Below are 20523 nucleotides of genomic sequence, written 5' to 3' on the forward strand. Positions count from 1 at the left end.
GGCCCTGGATTGTTGAAGATGGCCTCAGGAACCAGCACAGGGCCTGGTGTGTTGTACATGGCCACAGCTAGCAGCACAGGGCCTGGTTTGGTGAAAATGGCCTCGGCCAGAAGCGCAGGGCCTGGTGTGATGTGAGTGGCCTGAGCCAGAAGCCACAGGCACTGGTGTGGTGTAAGTGGCCTCAGCCAGCAGCCACAGGCCCTGGTGTGGTGTAAGTGGCCTCAGCCAGCAGCCACAGGCCCTGGTGTGGTGTAAGTGGCCTCAGCCAGCAGCCACAGGCCCTGGTGTGGTGTAAGTGGCCTCAGCCAGAGCCACAGGCCCTGGTGTGGTGTAAGTGGCCTCAGCCAGTGCCACAGGCCCTGGTGTGGTGTAAGTGGCCTGAGCAAGAGCCAAAGACCCTGGTGTGGTGTAATTGGCCTCAATAGCAACTAATGCCCTGGTGTGGTGTAGGTGGCCTCAGCCAGCAGCCACAGGCCCTGGTGTGGTGTAAGTGGCCTCAATAGCAACTAATGCCCTGGTGTGGTGTAAGTGGCCTCAGCCAGCAGCCACAGGCCCTGGTGTGGTGTAAGTGGCCTGAGCAAGAGCCACAGACCCTGGTGTGGTGTAATTGGCCTCAATAGCAACTAAGACCCTGGTGTGGTGTAGGTGGCCTCAGCCAGCAGCCACAGGCCCTGGTGTGGTGTAAGTGGCCTCAGCCAGCAGCCACAGGCCCTGGTGTGGTGTAAGTGGCCTCAGCCAGCAGCCACAGGCCCTGATGTGGTGTAAGTGGCCCCAGCCGGTCACTCAGGCCCTGGTGTGGTGTAGGTGGCATCAGCTAGCAGCACAAGACATTGGAAAACAGCCAAAAGCAATGTCGTTAATGTGCCCTCATTAATGGGCAGCTGCTTTTGGTCTTTTAATACACCCCTTCTCTGGATCAAAAGCGGTTCAATGACATGAAAATGAAAGGCTTACAGCACCAGGTATTCCCAGGCAGTCTCCCATCCAAGTACTAACCAAGCCCAGCCCTGCTTAGCTTCCAAGATCAGACGAGGTCGGGCGTGCTCAGGGTGGTATGGCCGTAAGCTGCTGGCCCCAGCACAATGTCTCAATTTATGGATTCAACTGATTAGGTGGCAAGTACCTGAAGTTACGAAGACAATCCTTTAACCATACCTGCATGTTTGCATAATACCCTAACCCAAAGGCTCAGTTTAGCATTTATCTAACAGCACAGGCCCTGGTGTGTTGTACATGGCCACAGCTAGCAGCACAGGGCCTGGTTTGGTGAAGATGGCCTCGGCCAGAAGCGCAGGGCCTGGTGTGATGTGAGTGGCCTGAGCAAGAGCCACAGGCCCTGGTGTGGTGTAAGTGGCCTCAGCCAGCAGCCACAGGCCCTGGTGTGGTGTAAGTGGCCTCAGCCAGCAGCCACAGGCCCTGGTGTGGTGTAAATGGCCTCAGCCAGCAGCCACAGGCCCTGGTGTGGTGTAAGTGGCCTGAGCCAGAGCCACAGGCCCTGGTGTGGTGTAAGTGGCCTCAGCCAGTGCCACAGGCCCTGGTGTGGTGTAGGTGGCCTGAGCAAGAGCCACAGACCCTGGTGTGGTGTAATTGGCCTCAATAGCAACTAATGCCCTGGTGAGGTGTAAGTGGCCTCAGCCAGCAGCCACAGGCCCTGGTGTGGTGTAAGTGCCCTCAGCCAGTGCCACAGGCCCTGGTGTGGTGTAAGGGGCCTCAATAGCAACTAATGCCCTGGTGTGGTGTAAGTGGCCTCAGCCAGCAGCCACAGGCACTGGTGTGGTGTAAGTGGCCTGAGCCAGCAGCCACAGGCCCTGGTGTGGTGTAAGTGGCCTCAGCCAGCAGCCACAGGCCCTGGTGTGGTGTAAGTGGCCTCAGCCAGAGCCACAGGCCCTGGTGTGGTGTAAGTGGCCTCAGCCAGTGCCACAGGCCCTGGTGTGGTGTAAGTGGCCTGAGCAAGAGCCAAAGACCCTGGTGTGGTGTAATTGGCCTCAATAGCAACTAATGCCCTGGTGTGGTGTAGGTGGCCTCAGCCAGCAGCCACAGGCCCTGGTGTGGTGTAAGTGGCCTCAATAGCAACTAATGCCCTGGTGTGGTGTAAGTGGCCTCAGCCAGCAGCCACAGGCCCTGGTGTGGTGTAAGTGGCCTGAGCAAGAGCCACAGACCCTGGTGTGGTGTAATTGGCCTCAATAGCAACTAAGACCCTGGTGTGGTGTAGGTGGCCTCAGCCAGCAGCCACAGGCCCTGGTGTGGTGTAAGTGGCCTCAGCCAGCAGCCACAGGCCCTGGTGTGGTGTAAGTGGCCTCAGCCAGCAGCCACAGGCCCTGATGTGGTGTAAGTGGCCCCAGCCGGTCACTCAGGCCCTGGTGTGGTGTAGGTGGCATCAGCTAGCAGCACAAGACATTGGAAAACAGCCAAAAGCAATGTCGTTAATGTGCCCTCATTAATGGGCAGCTGCTTTTGGTCTTTTAATACACCCCTTCTCTGGATCAAAAGCGGTTCAATGACATGAAAATGAAAGGCTTACAGCACCAGGTATTCCCAGGCAGTCTCCCATCCAAGTACTAACCAAGCCCAGCCCTGCTTAGCTTCCAAGATCAGACGAGGTCGGGCGTGCTCAGGGTGGTATGGCCGTAAGCTGCTGGCCCCAGCACAATGTCTCAATTTATGGATTCAACTGATTAGGTGGCAAGTACCTGAAGTTACGAAGACAATCCTTTAACCATACCTGCATGTTTGCATAATACCCTAACCCAAAGGCTCAGTTTAGCATTTATCTAACAGCACAGGCCCTGGTGTGTTGTACATGGCCACAGCTAGCAGCACAGGGCCTGGTTTGGTGAAGATGGCCTCGGCCAGAAGCGCAGGGCCTGGTGTGATGTGAGTGGCCTGAGCAAGAGCCACAGGCCCTGGTGTGGTGTAAGTGGCCTCAGCCAGCAGCCACAGGCCCTGGTGTGGTGTAAGTGGCCTCAGCCAGCAGCCACAGGCCCTGGTGTGGTGTAAATGGCCTCAGCCAGCAGCCACAGGCCCTGGTGTGGTGTAAGTGGCCTGAGCCAGAGCCACAGGCCCTGGTGTGGTGTAAGTGGCCTCAGCCAGTGCCACAGGCCCTGGTGTGGTGTAGGTGGCCTGAGCAAGAGCCACAGACCCTGGTGTGGTGTAATTGGCCTCAATAGCAACTAATGCCCTGGTGAGGTGTAAGTGGCCTCAGCCAGCAGCCACAGGCCCTGGTGTGGTGTAAGTGCCCTCAGCCAGTGCCACAGGCCCTGGTGTGGTGTAAGGGGCCTCAATAGCAACTAATGCCCTGGTGTGGTGTAAGTGGCCTCAGCCAGCAGCCACAGGCACTGGTGTGGTGTAAGTGGCCTGAGCCAGCAGCCACAGGCCCTGGTGTGGTGTAAGTGGCCTCAGCCAGCAGCCACAGGCACTGGTGTGGTGTAAGTGCCCTCAGCCAGCAGCCACAGGCCCTGGTGTGGTGTAAGTGACCTCAGCCAGCAGCCACAGGCACTGGTGTGGTGTAAGTGCCCTCAGCCAGCAGCCACAGGCCCTGGTGTGGTGTAAGTGGCCTGAGCCAGCTGCCACAGGCCCTGGTGTGGTGTAAGTGGCCTCAGCCAGAAGCCACAGGCACTGGTGTGGTGTAAGTGCCCTCAGCCAGCAGCCACAGGCCCTGGTGTGGTGTAAGTGACCTCAGCCAGCAGCCACAGGCCCTGGTGTGGTGTAAGTGGCCTCAGCCAGCAGCCACAGACCCTGGTGTGGTGTAAGTGGCCTCAGCCAGTGCCAAAGGCCCTGGTGTGGTGTAAGTGGCCTCAGCCAGTGCCACAGGCCCTGGTGTGGTGTAAGTGGCCTGAGCAAGAGCCACAGGCCCTGGTGTGGTGTAAGTGGCCTCAGCCAGAAGCCACAGGCACTGGTGTGGTGTAAGTGCCCTCAGCCAGCAGCCACAGGCACTGGTGTGGTGTAAGTGACCTCAGCCAGCAGCCACAGGCCCTGGTGTGGTGTAAGTGGCCTCAGCCAGCAGCCACAGGCCCTGGTGTGGTGTAAGTGGCCTCAGCCAGAAGCCACAGGCACTGGTGTGGTGTAAGTGCCCTCAGCCAGCAGCCACAGGCACTGGTGTGGTGTAAGTGACCTCAGCCAGCAGCCACATGCCCTGGTGTGGTGTAAGTGGCCTCAGCCAGCAGCCACAGGCCCTGGTGTGGTGTAAGTGGCCTCAGCCAGTGCCACAGGCCCTGGTGTGGTGTAAGTGGCCTGAGCAAGAGTCACAGACGCTGGTGTGGTGTAATTGGCCTCAATAGCAACTAATGCCCTGGTGTGGTGTAGGTGGCCTCAGCCAACAGCCACAGGCCCTGGTGTGGTGTAAGTGGCCTCAGCCAGTGCCACAGGCCATGGTGTGGTGTAAGTGGCCTGAGCAAGAGCCACAGACCCTGGTGTGGTGTAATTGGCCTCAATAGCAACTAATGCCCTGGTGTGGTGTAAGTGGCCTCAGCCAGCAGCCACAGGCCCTGGTGTGGTGTAAGTGGCCTCAGCCAGCAGCCACAGGCCCTGATGTGGTGTAAGTGGCCCCAGCCGGTCACTCAGGCCCTGGTGTGGTGTAGGTGGCATCAGCTAGCAGCACAAGACATTGGAAAACAGCCAAAAGCAATGTCGTTAATGTGCCCTCATTAATGGGCAGCTGCTTTTGGTCTTTTAATACACCCCTTCTCTGGATCAAAAGCTGTTCAATGACATGAAAATGAAAGGCTTACAGCACCAGGTATTCCCAGGTAGTCTCCCATCCAAGTACTAACCAAGCCCAGCCCTGCTTAGCTTCCGAGATCAGACGAGGTCGGGCGTGCTCAGGGTGGTATGGCCGTAAGCTGCTGGCCCCAGCACAATGTCTCAATTTATGGATTCAACTGATTAGGTGGCAAGTACCTGAAGTTACGAAGACAATCCTTTAACCATACCTGCATGTTTGCATAATACCCTAACCCAAAGGCTCAGTTTAGCATTTATCTAACAGCACAGGCCCTGGATTGTTGAAGATGGCCTCAGGAACCAGCACAGGGCCTGGTGTGTTGTACATGGCCACAGCTAGCAGCACAGGGCCTGGTTTGGTGAAAATGGCCTCGGCCAGAAGCGCAGGGCCTGGTGTGATGTGAGTGGCCTGAGCCAGAAGCCACAGGCACTGGTGTGGTGTAAGTGGCCTCAGCCAGCAGCCACAGGCCCTGGTGTGGTGTAAGTGGCCTCAGCCAGCAGCCACAGGCCCTGGTGTGGTGTAAGTGGCCTCAGCCAGCAGCCACAGGCCCTGGTGTGGTGTAAGTGGCCTCAGCCAGAGCCACAGGCCCTGGTGTGGTGTAAGTGGCCTCAGCCAGTGCCACAGGCCCTGGTGTGGTGTAAGTGGCCTGAGCAAGAGCCAAAGACCCTGGTGTGGTGTAATTGGCCTCAATAGCAACTAATGCCCTGGTGTGGTGTAGGTGGCCTCAGCCAGCAGCCACAGGCCCTGGTGTGGTGTAAGTGGCCTCAATAGCAACTAATGCCCTGGTGTGGTGTAAGTGGCCTCAGCCAGCAGCCACAGGCCCTGGTGTGGTGTAAGTGGCCTGAGCAAGAGCCACAGACCCTGGTGTGGTGTAATTGGCCTCAATAGCAACTAAGACCCTGGTGTGGTGTAGGTGGCCTCAGCCAGCAGCCACAGGCCCTGGTGTGGTGTAAGTGGCCTCAGCCAGCAGCCACAGGCCCTGGTGTGGTGTAAGTGGCCTCAGCCAGCAGCCACAGGCCCTGATGTGGTGTAAGTGGCCCCAGCCGGTCACTCAGGCCCTGGTGTGGTGTAGGTGGCATCAGCTAGCAGCACAAGACATTGGAAAACAGCCAAAAGCAATGTCGTTAATGTGCCCTCATTAATGGGCAGCTGCTTTTGGTCTTTTAATACACCCCTTCTCTGGATCAAAAGCGGTTCAATGACATGAAAATGAAAGGCTTACAGCACCAGGTATTCCCAGGCAGTCTCCCATCCAAGTACTAACCAAGCCCAGCCCTGCTTAGCTTCCAAGATCAGACGAGGTCGGGCGTGCTCAGGGTGGTATGGCCGTAAGCTGCTGGCCCCAGCACAATGTCTCAATTTATGGATTCAACTGATTAGGTGGCAAGTACCTGAAGTTACGAAGACAATCCTTTAACCATACCTGCATGTTTGCATAATACCCTAACCCAAAGGCTCAGTTTAGCATTTATCTAACAGCACAGGCCCTGGTGTGTTGTACATGGCCACAGCTAGCAGCACAGGGCCTGGTTTGGTGAAGATGGCCTCGGCCAGAAGCGCAGGGCCTGGTGTGATGTGAGTGGCCTGAGCAAGAGCCACAGGCCCTGGTGTGGTGTAAGTGGCCTCAGCCAGCAGCCACAGGCCCTGGTGTGGTGTAAGTGGCCTCAGCCAGCAGCCACAGGCCCTGGTGTGGTGTAAATGGCCTCAGCCAGCAGCCACAGGCCCTGGTGTGGTGTAAGTGGCCTGAGCCAGAGCCACAGGCCCTGGTGTGGTGTAAGTGGCCTCAGCCAGTGCCACAGGCCCTGGTGTGGTGTAGGTGGCCTGAGCAAGAGCCACAGACCCTGGTGTGGTGTAATTGGCCTCAATAGCAACTAATGCCCTGGTGAGGTGTAAGTGGCCTCAGCCAGCAGCCACAGGCCCTGGTGTGGTGTAAGTGCCCTCAGCCAGTGCCACAGGCCCTGGTGTGGTGTAAGGGGCCTCAATAGCAACTAATGCCCTGGTGTGGTGTAAGTGGCCTCAGCCAGCAGCCACAGGCACTGGTGTGGTGTAAGTGGCCTGAGCCAGCAGCCACAGGCCCTGGTGTGGTGTAAGTGGCCTCAGCCAGCAGCCACAGGCCCTGGTGTGGTGTAAGTGGCCTGAGCCAGCTGCCACAGGCCCTGGTGTGGTGTAAGTGGCCTCAGCCAGAAGCCACAGGCACTGGTGTGGTGTAAGTGCCCTCAGCCAGCAGCCACAGGCCCTGGTGTGGTGTAAGTGACCTCAGCCAGCAGCCACAGGCCCTGGTGTGGTGTAAGTGGCCTCAGCCAGCAGCCACAGGCCCTGGTGTGGTGTAAGTGGCCTCAGCCAGTGCCAAAGGCCCTGGTGTGGTGTAAGTGGCCTCAGCCAGTGCCAAAGGCCCTGGTGTGGTGTAAGTGGCCTGAGCAAGAGTCACAGACCCTGGTGTGGTGTAATTGGCCTCAATAGCAACTAAGGCCCTGGTGTGGTGTAGGTGGCCTCAGCTAGCAGCACAAGACATTGGAAAACAGCCAAAAGCAATGTCGTTAATGTGCCCTCATTAATGGGCAGCTGCTTTTGGTCTTTTAATACACCCCTTCTCTGGATCAAAAGCGGTTCAATGACATGAAAATGAAAGGCTTACAGCACCAGGTATTCCCAGGCAGTCTCCCATCCAAGTACTAACCAAGCCCAGCTCTGCTTAGCTTCCGAGATCAGACGAGGTCGGGCGTGCTCAGGGTGGTATGGCCGTAAGCTGCTGGCCCCAGCACAATGTCTCAATTTATGGATTCAACTGATTAGGTGGCAAGTACCTGAAGTTACGAAGACAATCCTTTAACCATACCTGCATGTTTGCATAATACCCTAACCCAAAGGCTCAGTTTAGCATTTATCTAACAGCACAGGCCCTGGATTGTTGAAGATGGCCTCAGGAACCAGCACAGGGCCTGGTGTGTTGTACATGGCCACAGCTAGCAGCACAGGGCCTGGTTTGGTGAAGATGGCCTCGGCCAGAAGCGCAGGGCCTGGTGTGATGTGAGTGGCCTGAGCAAGAGCCACAGGCCCTGGTGTGGTGTAAGTGGCCTCAGCCAGAAGCCACAGGCACTGGTGTGGTGTAAGTGGCCTCAGCCAGCAGCCACAGTCCCTGGTGTGGTGTAAGTGGCCTCAGCCAGCAGCCACAGGCCCTGGTGTGGTGTAAATGGCCTCAGCCAGCAGCCACAGGCCCTGGTGTGGTGTAAGTGGCCTCAGCCAGAGCCACAGGCCATGGTGTGGTGTAAGTGGCCTCAGCCAGTGCCACAGGCCCTGGTGTGGTGTAAGTGGCCTGAGCAAGAGCCACAGACCCTGGTGTGGTGTAATTGGCCTCAATAGCAACTAATGCCCTGGTGTGGTGTAGGTGGCCTCAGCCAGCAGCCACAGGCCCTGGTGTGGTGTAAGTGGCCTCAGCCAGTGCCACAGGCCCTGGTGTGGTGTAAGGGGCCTCAATAGCAACTAATGCCCTGGTGTGGTGTAAGTGGCCTCAGCCAGCAGCCACAGGCCCTGGTGTGGTGTAAGTGACCTCAGCCAGCAGCCACAGGCCCTGGTGTGGTGTAAGTGGCCTCAGCCAGCAGCCACAGGCCCTGGTGTGGTGTAAGTGGCCTCAGCCAGTGCCACAGGCCCTGGTGTGGTGTAAGTGGCCTGAGCAAGAGTCACAGACCCTGGTGTGGTGTAATTGGCCTCAATAGCAACTAATGCCCTGGTGTGGTGTAGGTGGCCTCAGCCAGCAGCCACAGGCCCTGGTGTGGTGTAAGTGGCCTCAGCCAGTGCCACAGGCCCTGGTGTGGTGTAAGGGGCCTCAATAGCAACTAATGCCCTGGTGTGGTGTAAGTGGCCTCAGCCAGCAGCCACAGGCACTGGTGTGGTGTAAGTGCCCTCAGCCAGCAGCCACAGGCCCTGGTGTGGTGTAAGTGGCCTCAGCCAGCAGCCACAGGCCCTGGTGTGGTGTAAGTGGCCTGAGCAAGAGCCACAGGCCCTGGTGTGGTGTAAGTGGCCTCAGCCAGAAGCCACAGGCACTGGTGTGGTGTAAGTGCCCTCAGCCAGCAGCCACAGGCACTGGTGTGGTGTAAGTGACCTCAGCCAGCAGCCACAGGCCCTGGTGTGGTGTAAGTGGCCTCAGCCAGCAGCCACAGGCCCTGGTGTGGTGTAAGTGGCCTCAGCCAGAAGCCACAGGCACTGGTGTGGTGTAAGTGCCCTCAGCCAGCAGCCACAGGCACTGGTGTGGTGTAAGTGACCTCAGCCAGCAGCCACAGGCCCTGGTGTGGTGTAAGTGGCCTCAGCCAGCAGCCACAGGCCCTGGTGTGGTGTAAGTGGCCTCAGCCAGCAGCCACAGGCCCTGGTGTGGTGTAAGTGGCCTGAGCAAGAGTCACAGACCCTGGTGTGGTGTAATTGGCCTCAATAGCAACTAATGCCCTGGTGTGGTGTAGGTGGCCTCAGCCAGCAGCCACAGGCCCTGGTGTGGTGTAAGTGGCCTCAGCCAGTGCCACAGACCCTGATGTGGTGTAAGTGGCCTGAGCAAGAGCCACAGACCCTGGTGTGGTGTAATTGGCCTCAATAGCAACTAATGCCCTGGTGTGGTGTAAGTGGCCTCAGCCAGAAGCCACAGGCACTGGTGTGGTGTAAGTGGCCTCAGCCAGCAGCCACAGGCCCTGATGTGGTGTAAGTGGCCCCAGCCAGCAGCCACAGGCCCTGGTGTGGTGTAAGTGGCCTCAGCCAAAAGCCACAGGCACTGGTGTGGTGTAAGTGCCCTCAGCCAGCAGCCACAGGCACTGGTGTGGTGTAAGTGACCTCAGCCAGCAGCCACAGGCCCTGGTGTGGTGTAAGTGGCCTCAGCCAGCAGCCACAGGCCCTGGTGTGGTGTAAGTGGCCTCAGCCAGTGCCACAGGCCCTGGTGTGGTGTAAGTGGCCTGAGCAAGAGTCACAGACCCTGGTGTGGTGTAATTGGCCTCAATAGCAACTAATGCCCTGGTGTGGTGTAAGTGGCCTCAGCCAGCAGCCACAGGCCCTGGTGTGGTGTAAGTGGCCTGAGCAAGAGCCACAGGCCCTGGTGTGGTGTAAGTGGCCTCAGCCAGAAGCCACAGGCACTGGTGTGGTGTAAGTGGCCTCAGACAGCAGCCACAGTCCCTGGTGTGGTGAAAGTGGCCTCAGCCAGCAGCCACAGGCCCTGGTGTGGTGTAAATGGCCTCAGCCAGCAGCCACAGGCCCTGGTGTGGTGTAAGTGGCCTCAGCCAGAGCCACAGGCCATGGTGTGGTGTAAGTGGCCTCAGCCAGTGCCACAGGCCCTGGTGTGGTGTAAGTGGCCTGAGCAAGAGCCACAGACCCTGGTGTGGTGTAATTGGCCTCAATAGCAACTAATGCCCTGGTGTGGTGTAGGTGGCCTCAGCCAGCAGCCACAGGCCCTGGTGTGGTGTAAGTGGCCTGAGCAAGAGCCACAGACCCTGGTGTGGTGTAATTGGCCTCAATAGCAACTAATGCCCTGGTGTGGTGTAAGTGGCCTCAGCCAGCAGCCACAGGCCCTGGTGTGGTGTAAGTGGCCTCAGCCAGCAGCCACAGGCCCTGATGTGGTGTAAGTGGCCCCAGCCGGTCACTCAGGCCCTGGTGTGGTGTAGGTGGCATCAGCTAGCAGCACAAGACATTGGAAAACAGCCAAAAGCAATGTCGTTAATGTGCCCTCATTAATGGGCAGCTGCTTTTGGTCTTTTAATACACCCCTTCTCTGGATCAAAAGCTGTTCAATGACATGAAAATGAAAGGCTTACAGCACCAGGTATTCCCAGGTAGTCTCCCATCCAAGTACTAACCAAGCCCAGCCCTGCTTAGCTTCCGAGATCAGACGAGGTCGGGCGTGCTCAGGGTGGTATGGCCGTAAGCTGCTGGCCCCAGCACAATGTCTCAATTTATGGATTCAACTGATTAGGTGGCAAGTACCTGAAGTTACGAAGACAATCCTTTAACCATACCTGCATGTTTGCATAATACCCTAACCCAAAGGCTCAGTTTAGCATTTATCTAACAGCACAGGCCCTGGATTGTTGAAGATGGCCTCAGGAACCAGCACAGGGCCTGGTGTGTTGTACATGGCCACAGCTAGCAGCACAGGGCCTGGTTTGGTGAAAATGGCCTCGGCCAGAAGCGCAGGGCCTGGTGTGATGTGAGTGGCCTGAGCCAGAAGCCACAGGCACTGGTGTGGTGTAAGTGGCCTCAGCCAGCAGCCACAGGCCCTGGTGTGGTGTAAGTGGCCTCAGCCAGAGCCACAGGCCCTGGTGTGGTGTAAGTGGCCTGAGCAAGAGCCAAAGACCCTGGTGTGGTGTAATTGGCCTCAATAGCAACTAATGACCTGGTGTGGTGTAGGTGGCCTCAGCCAGCAGCCACAGGCCCTGGTGTGGTGTAAGTGGCCTCAATAGCAACTAATGCCCTGGTGTGGTGTAAGTGGCCTCAGCCAGCAGCCACAGGCCCTGGTGTGGTGTAAGTGGCCTGAGCAAGAGCCACAGACCCTGGTGTGGTGTAATTGGCCTCAATAGCAACTAAGACCCTGGTGTGGTGTAGGTGGCCTCAGCCAGCAGCCACAGGCCCTGGTGTGGTGTAAGTGGCCTCAGCCAGCAGCCACAGGCCCTGGTGTGGTGTAAGTGGCCTCAGCCAGCAGCCACAGGCCCTGATGTGGTGTAAGTGGCCCCAGCCGGTCACTCAGGCCCTGGTGTGGTGTAGGTGGCATCAGCTAGCAGCACAAGACATTGGAAAACAGCCAAAAGGAATGTCGTTAATGTGCCCTCATTAATGGGCAGCTGCTTTTGGTCTTTTAATACACCCCTTCTCTGGATCAAAAGCGGTTCAATGACATGAAAATCAAAGGCTTACAGCACCAGGTATTCCCAGGCAGTCTCCCATCCAAGTACTAACCAAGCCCAGCCCTGCTTAGCTTCCAAGATCAGACGAGGTCGGGCGTGCTCAGGGTGGTATGGCCGTAAGCTGCTGGCCCCAGCACAATGTCTCAATTTATGGATTCAACTGATTAGGTGGCAAGTACCTGAAGTTACGAAGACAATCCTTTAACCATACCTGCATGTTTGCATAATACCCTAACCCAAAGGCTCAGTTTAGCATTTATCTAACAGCACAGGCCCTGGATTGTTGAAGATGGCCTCAGGAACCAGCACAGGGCCTGGTGTGTTGTACATGGCCACAGCTAGCAGCACAGGGCCTGGTTTGGTGAAGATGGCCTCGGCCAGAAGCGCAGGGCCTGGTGTGATGTGAGTGGCCTGAGCAAGAGCCACAGGCCCTGGTGTGGTGTAAGTGGCCTCAGCCAGAAGCCACAGGCACTGGTGTGGTGTAAGTGGCCTCAGCAAGCAGCCACAGGCCCTGGTGTGGTTTAAGTGGCCTCAGCCAGCAGCCACAGGCCCTGGTGTGGTGTAAGTGGCCTCAGCCAGAGCCACAGGCCCTGGTGTGGTGTAAGTGGCCTCAGCCAGTGCCACAGGCCCTGGTGTGGTGTAAGTGGCCTCAGCCAGTGCCACAGGCCCTGGTGTGGTGTAAGTGGCCTGAGCAAGAGCCACAGACCCTGGTGTGGTGTAACTGGCCTCAATAGCAACTAATGCCCTGGTGAGGTGTAGGTGGCCTCAGCCAGCAGCCACAGGCCCTGGTGTGGTGTAAGTGGCCTCAGCCAGTGCCACAGGCCCTGGTGTGGTGTAAGGGGCCTCAATAGCAACTAATGCCCTGGTGTGGTGTAAGTGGCCTCAGCCAGCAGCCACAGGCACTGGTGTGGTGTAAGTGGCCTCAGCCAGCAGCCACAGGCCCTGGTGTGGTGTAAGTGGCCTCAGCCAGCAGCCACAGGCCCTGGTGTGGTGTAAGTGGCCTGAGCCAGAAGCCACAGGCACTGGTGTGGTGTAAGTGGCCTCAGCCAGAAGCCACAGGCACTGGTGTGGTGTAAGTGCCCTCAGCCAGCAGCCACAGGCCCTGGTGTGGTGTAAGTGACCTCAGCCAGCAGCCACAGGCCCTGGTGTGGTGTAAGTGGCCTCAGCCAGCAGCCACAGGCCCTGGTGTGGTGTAAGTGGCCTCAGCCAGTGCCACAGGCCCTGGTGTGGTGTAAGTGGCCTGAGCAAGAGTCACAGACCCTGGTGTGGTGTAATTGGCCTCAATAGCAACTAATGCCCTGGTGTGGTGTAGGTGGCCTCAGCCAGCAGCCACAGGCCCTGGTGTGGTGTAAGTGGCCTCAGCCAGTGCCACAGGCCCTGGTGTGGTGTAAGGGGCCTCAATAGCAACTAATGCCCTGGTGTGGTGTAAGTGGCCTCAGCCAGCAGCCACAGGCCCTGGTGTGGTGTAAGTGGCCTCAGCCAGCAGCCACAGGCCCTGGTGTGGTGTAAGTGGCCTCAGCCAGCAGCCACAGGCCCTGGTGTGGTGTAAGTGGCCTCAGCCAGTGCCACAGGCCCTGGTGTGGTGTAAGTGGCCTCAGCCAGTGCCACAGACCCTGGTGTGGTGTAATTGGCCTCAATAGCAACTAATGCCCTGGTGTGGTGTAGGTGGCCTCAGCCAGCAGCCACAGGCCCTGGTGTGGTGTAAGTGGCCTCAATAGCAACTAATGCCCTGGTGTGGTGTAAGTGGCCTCAGCCAGCAGCCACAGGCCCTGGTGTGGTGTAAGTGGCCTCAGCCACTGCCACAGGCCCTGGTGTGGTGTAAGTGGCCTCAATAGCAACTAAGGCCCTGGTGTGGTGTAAGTGGCCTCAGCCAGTGCCACAGGCCCTGGTGTGGTGTAAGTGGCCTCAGCCAGTGCCACAGGCCCTGGTGTGGTGTAAGTGGCCTCAGCCAGAGCCACAGGCCCTGGTGTGGTGTAAGTGGCCTCAGCCAGTGCCACAGGCCCTGGTGTGGTGTAAGTGGCCTGAGCAAGAGCCACAGACCCTGGTGTGGTGTAATTGGCCTCAATAGCAACTAATGCCCTGGTGTGGTGTAGGTGGCCTCAGCCAGCAGCCACAGGCCCTGGTGTGGTGTAAGTGGCCTCAATAGCAACTAATGCCCTGGTGTGGTGTAAGTGGCCTCAGCCAGCAGCCACAGGCCCTGGTGTGGTGTAAGTGGCCTCAGCCAGCAGCCACAGGCCCTGGTGTGGTGTAAGTGGCCTCAGCCAGCAGCCACAGGCCCTGATGTGGTGTAAGTGGCCCCAGCCGGTCACTCAGGCCCTGGTGTGGTGTAGGTGGCATCAGCTAGCAGCACAAGACATTGGAAAACAGCCAAAAGCAATGTCCTTAATGTGCCCTCATTAATGGGCAGCTGCTTTTGGTCTTTTAATACACCCCTTCTCTGGATCAAAAGCGGTTCAATGACATGAAAATGAAAGGCTTACAGCACCAGGTATTCCCAGGCAGTCTCCCATCCAAGTACTAACCAAGCCCAGCCCTGCTTAGCTTCCGAGATCAGACGAGGTCGGGCGTGCTCAGGGTGGTATGGCCGTAAGCTGCTGGCCCCAGCACAATGTCTCAATTTATGGATTCAACTGATTAGGTGGCAAGTACCTGAAGTTACGAAGACAATCCTTTAACCATACCTGCATGTTTGCATAATACCCTAACCCAAAGGCTCAGTTTAGCATTTATCTAACAGCACAGGCCCTGGTGTGTTGTACATGGCCACAGCTAGCAGCACAGGGCCTGGTTTGGTGAAGATGGCCTCGGCCAGAAGCGCAGGGCCTGGTGTGATGTGAGTGGCCTGAGCAAGAGCCACAGGCCCTGGTGTGGTGTAAGTGGCCTCAGCCAGCAGCCACAGGCCCTGGTGTGGTGTAAGTGGCCTCAGCCAGCAGCCACAGGCCCTGGTGTGGTGTAAATGGCCTCAGCCAGCAGCCACAGGCCCTGGTGTGGTGTAAGTGGCCTCAGCCAGAGCCACAGGCCCTGGTGTGGTGTAAGTGGCCTCAGCCAGTGCCACAGGCCCTGGTGTGGTGTAGGTGGCCTGAGCAAGAGCCACAGACCCTGGTGTGGTGTAATTGGCCTCAATAGCAACTAATGCCCTGGTGAGGTGTAAGTGGCCTCAGCCAGCAGCCACAGGCCCTGGTGTGGTGTAAGTGGCCTCAGCCAGTGCCACAGGCCCTGGTGTGGTGTAAGGGGCCTCAATAGCAACTAATGCCCTGGTGTGGTGTAAGTGGCCTCAGCCAGCAGCCACAGGCACTGGTGTGGTGTAAGTGGCCTCAGCCAGCAGCCACAGGCCCTGGTGTGGTGTAAGTGGCCTCAGCCAGCAGCCACAGGCCCTGGTGTGGTGTAAGTGGCCTGAGCCAGCTGCCACAGGCCCTGGTGTGGTGTAAGTGGCCTCAGCCAGAAGCCACAGGCACTGGTGTGGTGTAAGTGCCCTCAGCCAGCAGCCACAGGCCCTGGTGTGGTGTAAGTGACCTCAGCCAGCAGCCACAGGCCCTGGTGTGGTGTAAGTGGCCTCAGCCAGCAGCCACAGGCCCTGGTGTGGTGTAAGTGGCCTCAGCCAGTGCCAAAGGCCCTGGTGTGGTGTAAGTGGCCTCAGCCAGTGCCAAAGGCCCTGGTGTGGTGTAAGTGGCCTGAGCAAGAGTCACAGACCCTGGTGTGGTGTAATTGGCCTCAATAGCAACTAATGCCCTGGTGTGGTGTAGGTGGCCTCAGCCAGCAGCCACAGGCCCTGGTGTGGTGTAAGTGGCCTCAGCCAGTGCCACAGGCCCTGGTGTGGTGTAAGGGGCCTCAATAGCAACTAATGCCCTGGTGTGGTGTAAGTGGCCTCAGCCAGCAGCCACAGGCACTGGTGTGGTGTAAGTGCCCTCAGCCAGCAGCCACAGGCCCTGGTGTGGTGTAAGTGGCCTCAGCCAGCAGCCACAGGCCCTGGTGTGGTGTAAGTGGCCTCAGCCAGAAGCCACAGGCACTGGTGTGGTGTAAGTGCCCTCAGCCAGCAGCCACAGGCACTGGTGTGGTGTAAGTGACCTCAGCCAGCAGCCACAGGCCCTGGTGTGGTGTAAGTGGCCTCAGCCAGCAGCCACAGGCCCTGGTGTGGTGTAAGTGGCCTCAGCCAGAAGCCACAGGCACTGGTGTGGTGTAAGTGCCCTCAGCCAGCAGCCACAGGCACTGGTGTGGTGTAAGTGACCTCAGCCAGCAGCCACAGGCCCTGGTGTGGTGTAAGTGGCCTCAGCCAGCAGCCACAGGCCCTGGTGTGGTGTAAGTGGCCTCAGCCAGTGCCACAGGCCCTAGTGTGGTGTAAGTGGCCTGAGCAAGAGTCACAGACCCTGGTGTGGTGTAATTGGCCTCAATAGCAACTAATGCCCTGGTGTGGTGTAGGTGGCCTCAGCCAGCAGCCACAGGCCCTGGTGTGGTGTAAGTGGCCTCAGCCAGTGCCACAGGCCCTGATGTGGTGTAAGTGGCCTGAGCAAGAGCCACAGACCCTGGTGTGGTGTAATTGGCCTCAATAGCAACTAATGCCCTGATGTGGTGTAAGTGGCCTCAGCCAGCAGCCACAGGCCCTGGTGTGGTGTAAGTGGCCTCAGCCAGCAGCCACAGGCCCTGATGTGGTGTAAGTGGCCCCAGCCGGTCACTCAGGCCCTGGTGTGGTGTAGGTGGCATCAGCTAGCAGCACAAGACATTGGAAAACAGCCAAAAGCAATGTCGTTAATGTGCCCTCATTAATGGGCAGCTGCTTTTGGTCTTTTAATACACCCCTTCTCTGGATCAAAAGCGGTTCAATGACATGAAAAAGAAAGGCTTACAGCACCAGGTATTCCCAGGCAGTCTCCCATCCAAGTACTAAACAAGCCCAGCCCTGCTTAGCTTCCGAGATCAGACGAGGTCGGGCATGCTCAGGGTTGTATGGCCGTAAGCTGCTGGCCCCAGCACAATGTCTCAATTTATGGATTCAACTGATTAGGTGGCAAGTACCTGAAGTTACGAAGACAATCCTTTAACCATACCTGCATGTTTGCATAATACCCTAACCCAAAGGCTCAGTTTAGCATTTATCTAACAGCACAGGCCCTGGATTGTTGAAGATGGCCTCAGGAACCAGCACAGGGCCTGGTGTGTTGTACATGGCCACAGCTAGCAGCACAGGGCCTGGTTTGGTGAAGATGGCCTCGGCCAGAAGCGCAGGGCCTGGTGTGATGTGAGTGGCCTGAGCAAGAGCCACAGGCCCTGGTGTGGTGTAAGTGGCCTCAGCCAGAAGCCACAGGCACTGGTGTGGTGTAAGTGGCCTCAGCCAGCAGCCACAGTCCCTGGTGTGGTGTAAGTGGCCTCAGCCAGCAGCCACAGGCCCTGGTGTGGTGTAAGTGGCCTCAGCCAGCAGCCACAGGCCCTGGTGTGGTGTAAGTGGCCTCAGCCAGCAGCCACAGGCCCTGGTGTGGTGTAAGTGGCCTCAGCCAGTGCCACAGGCCCTGGTGTGGTGTAAGGGGCCTCAATAGCAACTAATGCCCTGGTGTGGTGTAAGTGGCCTCAGCCAGCAGCCACAGGCACTGGTGTGGTGTAAGTGCCCTCAGCCAGCAGCCACAGGCCCTGGTGTGGTGTAAGTGGCCTGAGCAAGAGCCACAGGCCCTGGTGTGGTGTAAGTGGCCTCAGCCAGAAGCCACAGGCACTGGTGTGGTGTAAGTGCCCTCAGCCAGCAGCCACAGGCACTGGTGTGGTGTAAGTGACCTCAGCCAGCAGCCACAGGCCCTGGTGTGGTGTAAGTGGCCTCAGCCAGCAGCCACAGGCCCTGGTGTGGTGTAAGTGGCCTCAGCCAGAAGCCACAGGCCCTGGTGTGGTGTAAGTGCCCTCAGCCAGCAGCCACAGGCACTGGTGTGGTGTAAGTGACCTCAGCCAGCAGCCACAGGCCCTGGTGTGGTGTAAGTGGCCTCAGCCAGCAGCCACAGGCCCTGGTGTGGTGTAAGTGGCCTCAGCCAGTGCCACAGGCCCTGGTGTGGTGTAAGTGGCCTGAGCAAGAGTCACAGACCCTGGTGTGGTGTAATTGGCCTCAATAGCAACTAATGCCCTGGTGTGGTGTAAGTGGCCTCAGCCAGTGCCACAGGCCCTGATGTGGTGTAAGTGGCCTGAGCAAGAGCCACAGACCCTGGTGTGGTGTAATTGGCCTCAATAGCAACTAATGCCCTGGTGTGGTGTAAGTGGCCTCAGCCAGCAGCCACAGGCCCTGGTGTGGTGTAAGTGGCCTCAGCCAGCAGCCACAGGCCCTGATGTGGTGTAAGTGGCCCCAGCCGGTCACTCAGGCCCTGGTGTGGTGTAGGTGGCATCAGCTAGCAGCACAAGACATTGGAAAACAGCCAAAAGCAATGTCGTTAATGTGCCCTCATTAATGGGCAGCTGCTTTTGGTCTTTTAATACACCCCTTCTCTGGATCAAAAGCGGTTCAATGACATGAAAATGAAAGGCTTACAGCACCAGGTATTCCCAGGTAGTAGCAACTAATGCCCTGGTGTGGTGTAAGTGGCCTCAGCCAGCAGCCACAGGCCCTGGTGTGGTGTAAGTGGCCTCAGCCAGTGCCACAGGCCCTGGTGTGGTGTAAGTGGCCTGAGCAAGAGCCACAGACCCTGGTGTGGTGTAATTGGCCTCAATAGCAACTAATGCCCTGGTGTGGTGTAAGTGGCCTCAGCCAGCAGCCACAGGCCCTGGTGTGGTGTAAGTGGCCTCAGCCAGCAGCCACAGGCCCTGATGTGGTGTAAGTGGCCCCAGCCGGTCACTCAGGCCCTGGTGTGGTGTAGGTGGCATCAGCTAGCAGCACAAGACATTGGAAAACAGCCAAAATCAATGTCGTTAATGTGCCCTCATTAATGGGCAGCTGCTTTTGGTCTTTTAATACACCCCTTCTCTGGATCAAAAGCGGTTCAATGACATGAAAAAGAAAGGCTTACAGCACCAGGTATTCCCAGGTAGTCTCCCATCCAAGTACTAACCAAGCACAGCCCTGCTTAGCTTCCGAGATCAGACGAGGTCGGGCGAGCTCAGGGTGGTATGGCCGTAAGCTGCTGGCCCCAGCACAATGTCTCAATTTATGGATTCAACTGATTAGGTGGCAAGTACCTGAAGTTACGAAGACAATCCTTTAACCATACCTGCATGTTTGCATAATACCCTAACCCAAAGGCTCAGTTTAGCATTTATCTAACAGCACAGGCCCTGGATTGTTGAAGATGGCCTCAGGAACCAGCACAGGGCCTGGTGTGTTGTACATGGCCACAGCTAGCAGCACAGGGCCTGGTTTGGTGAAGATGGCCTCGGCCAGAAGCGCAGGGCCTGGTGTGATGTGAGTGGCCTGAGCAAGAGCCACAGGCCCTGGTGTGGTGTAATTGGCCTCAGCCAGCAGCCACAGGCCCTGGTGTGGTGTAAGTGGCCTCAGCCAGTGCCACAGGCCCTGGTGTGGTGTAAGTGGCCTGAGCAAGAGTCACAGACCCTGGTGTGGTGTAATTGGCCTCAATAGCAACTAAGGCCCTGGTGTGGTGTAAGTGGCCTCAGCCAGAAGCCACAGGCACTGGTGTGGTGTAAGTGGCCTCAGCCAGCAGCCACAGGCCCTGGTGTGGTGTAAGTGGCCTCAGCCAGCAGCCACAGGCCCTGGTGTGGTGTAAGTGGCCTCAGCCAGCAGCCACAGGCCCTGGTGTGGTGTAAGTGGCCTCAGCCAGAGCCACAGGCCCTGGTGTGGTGTAAGTGGCCTCAGCCAGTGCCACAGGCCCTGGTGTGGTGTAAGTGGCCTGAGCAAGAGCCACAGACCCTGGTGTGGTGTAATTGGCCTCAATAGCAACTAATGCCCTGGTGTGGTGTAGGTGGCCTCAGCCAGCAGCCACAGGCCCTGGTGTGGTGTAAGTGGCCTCAATAGCAACTAATGCCCTGGTGTGGTGTAAGTGGCCTCAGCCAGCAGCCACAGGCCCTGGTGTGGTGTAAGTGGCCTCAGCCAGTGCCACAGGCCCTGGTGTGGTGTAAGTGGCCTGAGCAAGAGCCACAGACCCTGGTGTGGTGTAATTGGCCTCAATAGCAACTAATGCCCTGGTGTGGTGTAGGTGGCCTCAGCCAGCAGCCACAGGCCCTGGTGTGGTGTAAGTGGCCTCAGCCAGTGCCACAGGCCCTGGTGTGGTGTAAGGGGCCTCAATAGCAACTAATGCCCTGGTGTGGTGTAAGTGGCCTCAGCCAGCAGCCACAGGCACTGATGTGGTGTAAGTGGCCTCAGCCAGCAGCCACAGGCCCTGGTGTGGTGTAAGTGGCCTCAGCCAGCAGCCACAGGCACTGGTGTGGTGTAAGTGGCCTGAGCCAGCAGCCACAGGCCCTGGTGTGGTGTAAGTGGCCTCAGTCAGAAGCCACAGGCACTGGTGTGGTGTAAGTGCCCTCAGCCAGCAGCCACAGGCCCTGGTGTGGTGTAAGTGACCTCAGCCAGCAGCCACAGGCCCTGGCGTGGTGTAAGTGGCCTCAGCCAGCAGCCACAGGCCTTGGTGTGGTGTAAGTGGCCTCAGCCAGTGCCACAGGCCCTGGTGTGGTGTAATTGGCCTCAATAGCAACTAATGCCCTGGTGTGGTGTAGGTGGCCTCAGCCAGCAGCCACAGGCCCTGGTGTGGTGTAAGTGGCCTCAGCCAGTGCCACAGGCCCTGGTGTGGTGTAAGGGGCCTCAATAGCAACTAATGCCCTGGTGTGGTGTAAGTGGCCTCAGCCAGCAGCCACAGGCCCTGGTGTGGTGTAAGTGGCCTCAGCCAGCAGCCACAGGCCCTGGTGTGGTGTAAGTGCCCTCAGCCAGCAGCCACAGGCCCTGGTGTGGTGTAAGTGGCCTCAGCCAGCAGCCACAGGCCCTGGTGTGGTGTAAGTGGCCTGAGCCAGCAGCCACAGGCCCTGGTGTGG

General features: G+C 58.1%; 9 non-coding genes and 1 pseudogene across 9 annotated transcripts; all 10 read right to left on the reverse strand.

Moving 5' to 3' along the window:
- Window positions 1-947: 947 nt before the first annotated feature.
- LOC145426961 (5S ribosomal RNA) lies at window positions 948-1066 on the reverse strand. The gene has a single exon (XR_013907683.1). It is a non-coding gene; the product is annotated as a 5S ribosomal RNA (ribosomal RNA).
- A 1448-nt stretch (window positions 1067-2514) lies between these two features.
- LOC145426962 (5S ribosomal RNA) lies at window positions 2515-2633 on the reverse strand. Its single transcript, XR_013907684.1, has one exon. It is a non-coding gene; the product is annotated as a 5S ribosomal RNA (ribosomal RNA).
- A 2087-nt stretch (window positions 2634-4720) lies between these two features.
- On the reverse strand, window positions 4721-4839 carry LOC145427709 (5S ribosomal RNA). The gene has a single exon (XR_013908251.1). It is a non-coding gene; the product is annotated as a 5S ribosomal RNA (ribosomal RNA).
- Window positions 4840-5935: 1096 nt separating this feature from the next.
- Window positions 5936-6054, reverse strand: LOC145426963 (5S ribosomal RNA). Its single transcript, XR_013907685.1, has one exon. It is a non-coding gene; the product is annotated as a 5S ribosomal RNA (ribosomal RNA).
- Window positions 6055-7348: 1294 nt separating this feature from the next.
- LOC145426985 (5S ribosomal RNA) lies at window positions 7349-7467 on the reverse strand. The gene has a single exon (XR_013907708.1). It is a non-coding gene; the product is annotated as a 5S ribosomal RNA (ribosomal RNA).
- A 3029-nt stretch (window positions 7468-10496) lies between these two features.
- On the reverse strand, window positions 10497-10615 carry LOC145427710 (5S ribosomal RNA). Its single transcript, XR_013908252.1, has one exon. It is a non-coding gene; the product is annotated as a 5S ribosomal RNA (ribosomal RNA).
- Window positions 10616-11592: 977 nt separating this feature from the next.
- Window positions 11593-11711, reverse strand: LOC145426964 (5S ribosomal RNA). Its single transcript, XR_013907686.1, has one exon. It is a non-coding gene; the product is annotated as a 5S ribosomal RNA (ribosomal RNA).
- A 2351-nt stretch (window positions 11712-14062) lies between these two features.
- Window positions 14063-14181, reverse strand: LOC145426471 (5S ribosomal RNA). The gene has a single exon (XR_013907181.1). It is a non-coding gene; the product is annotated as a 5S ribosomal RNA (ribosomal RNA).
- Window positions 14182-16423: 2242 nt separating this feature from the next.
- LOC145427352 (5S ribosomal RNA) lies at window positions 16424-16542 on the reverse strand (annotated as a pseudogene).
- A 2008-nt stretch (window positions 16543-18550) lies between these two features.
- Window positions 18551-18669, reverse strand: LOC145427218 (5S ribosomal RNA). The gene has a single exon (XR_013907950.1). It is a non-coding gene; the product is annotated as a 5S ribosomal RNA (ribosomal RNA).
- Between the last annotated feature and the right edge of the window lie 1854 nt (window positions 18670-20523).

This window comes from Astatotilapia calliptera, chromosome 3, assembly GCF_964374335.1.
Source record: "Astatotilapia calliptera chromosome 3, fAstCal68.1, whole genome shotgun sequence".
NCBI lineage: Eukaryota > Metazoa > Chordata > Actinopteri > Cichliformes > Cichlidae > Astatotilapia > Astatotilapia calliptera.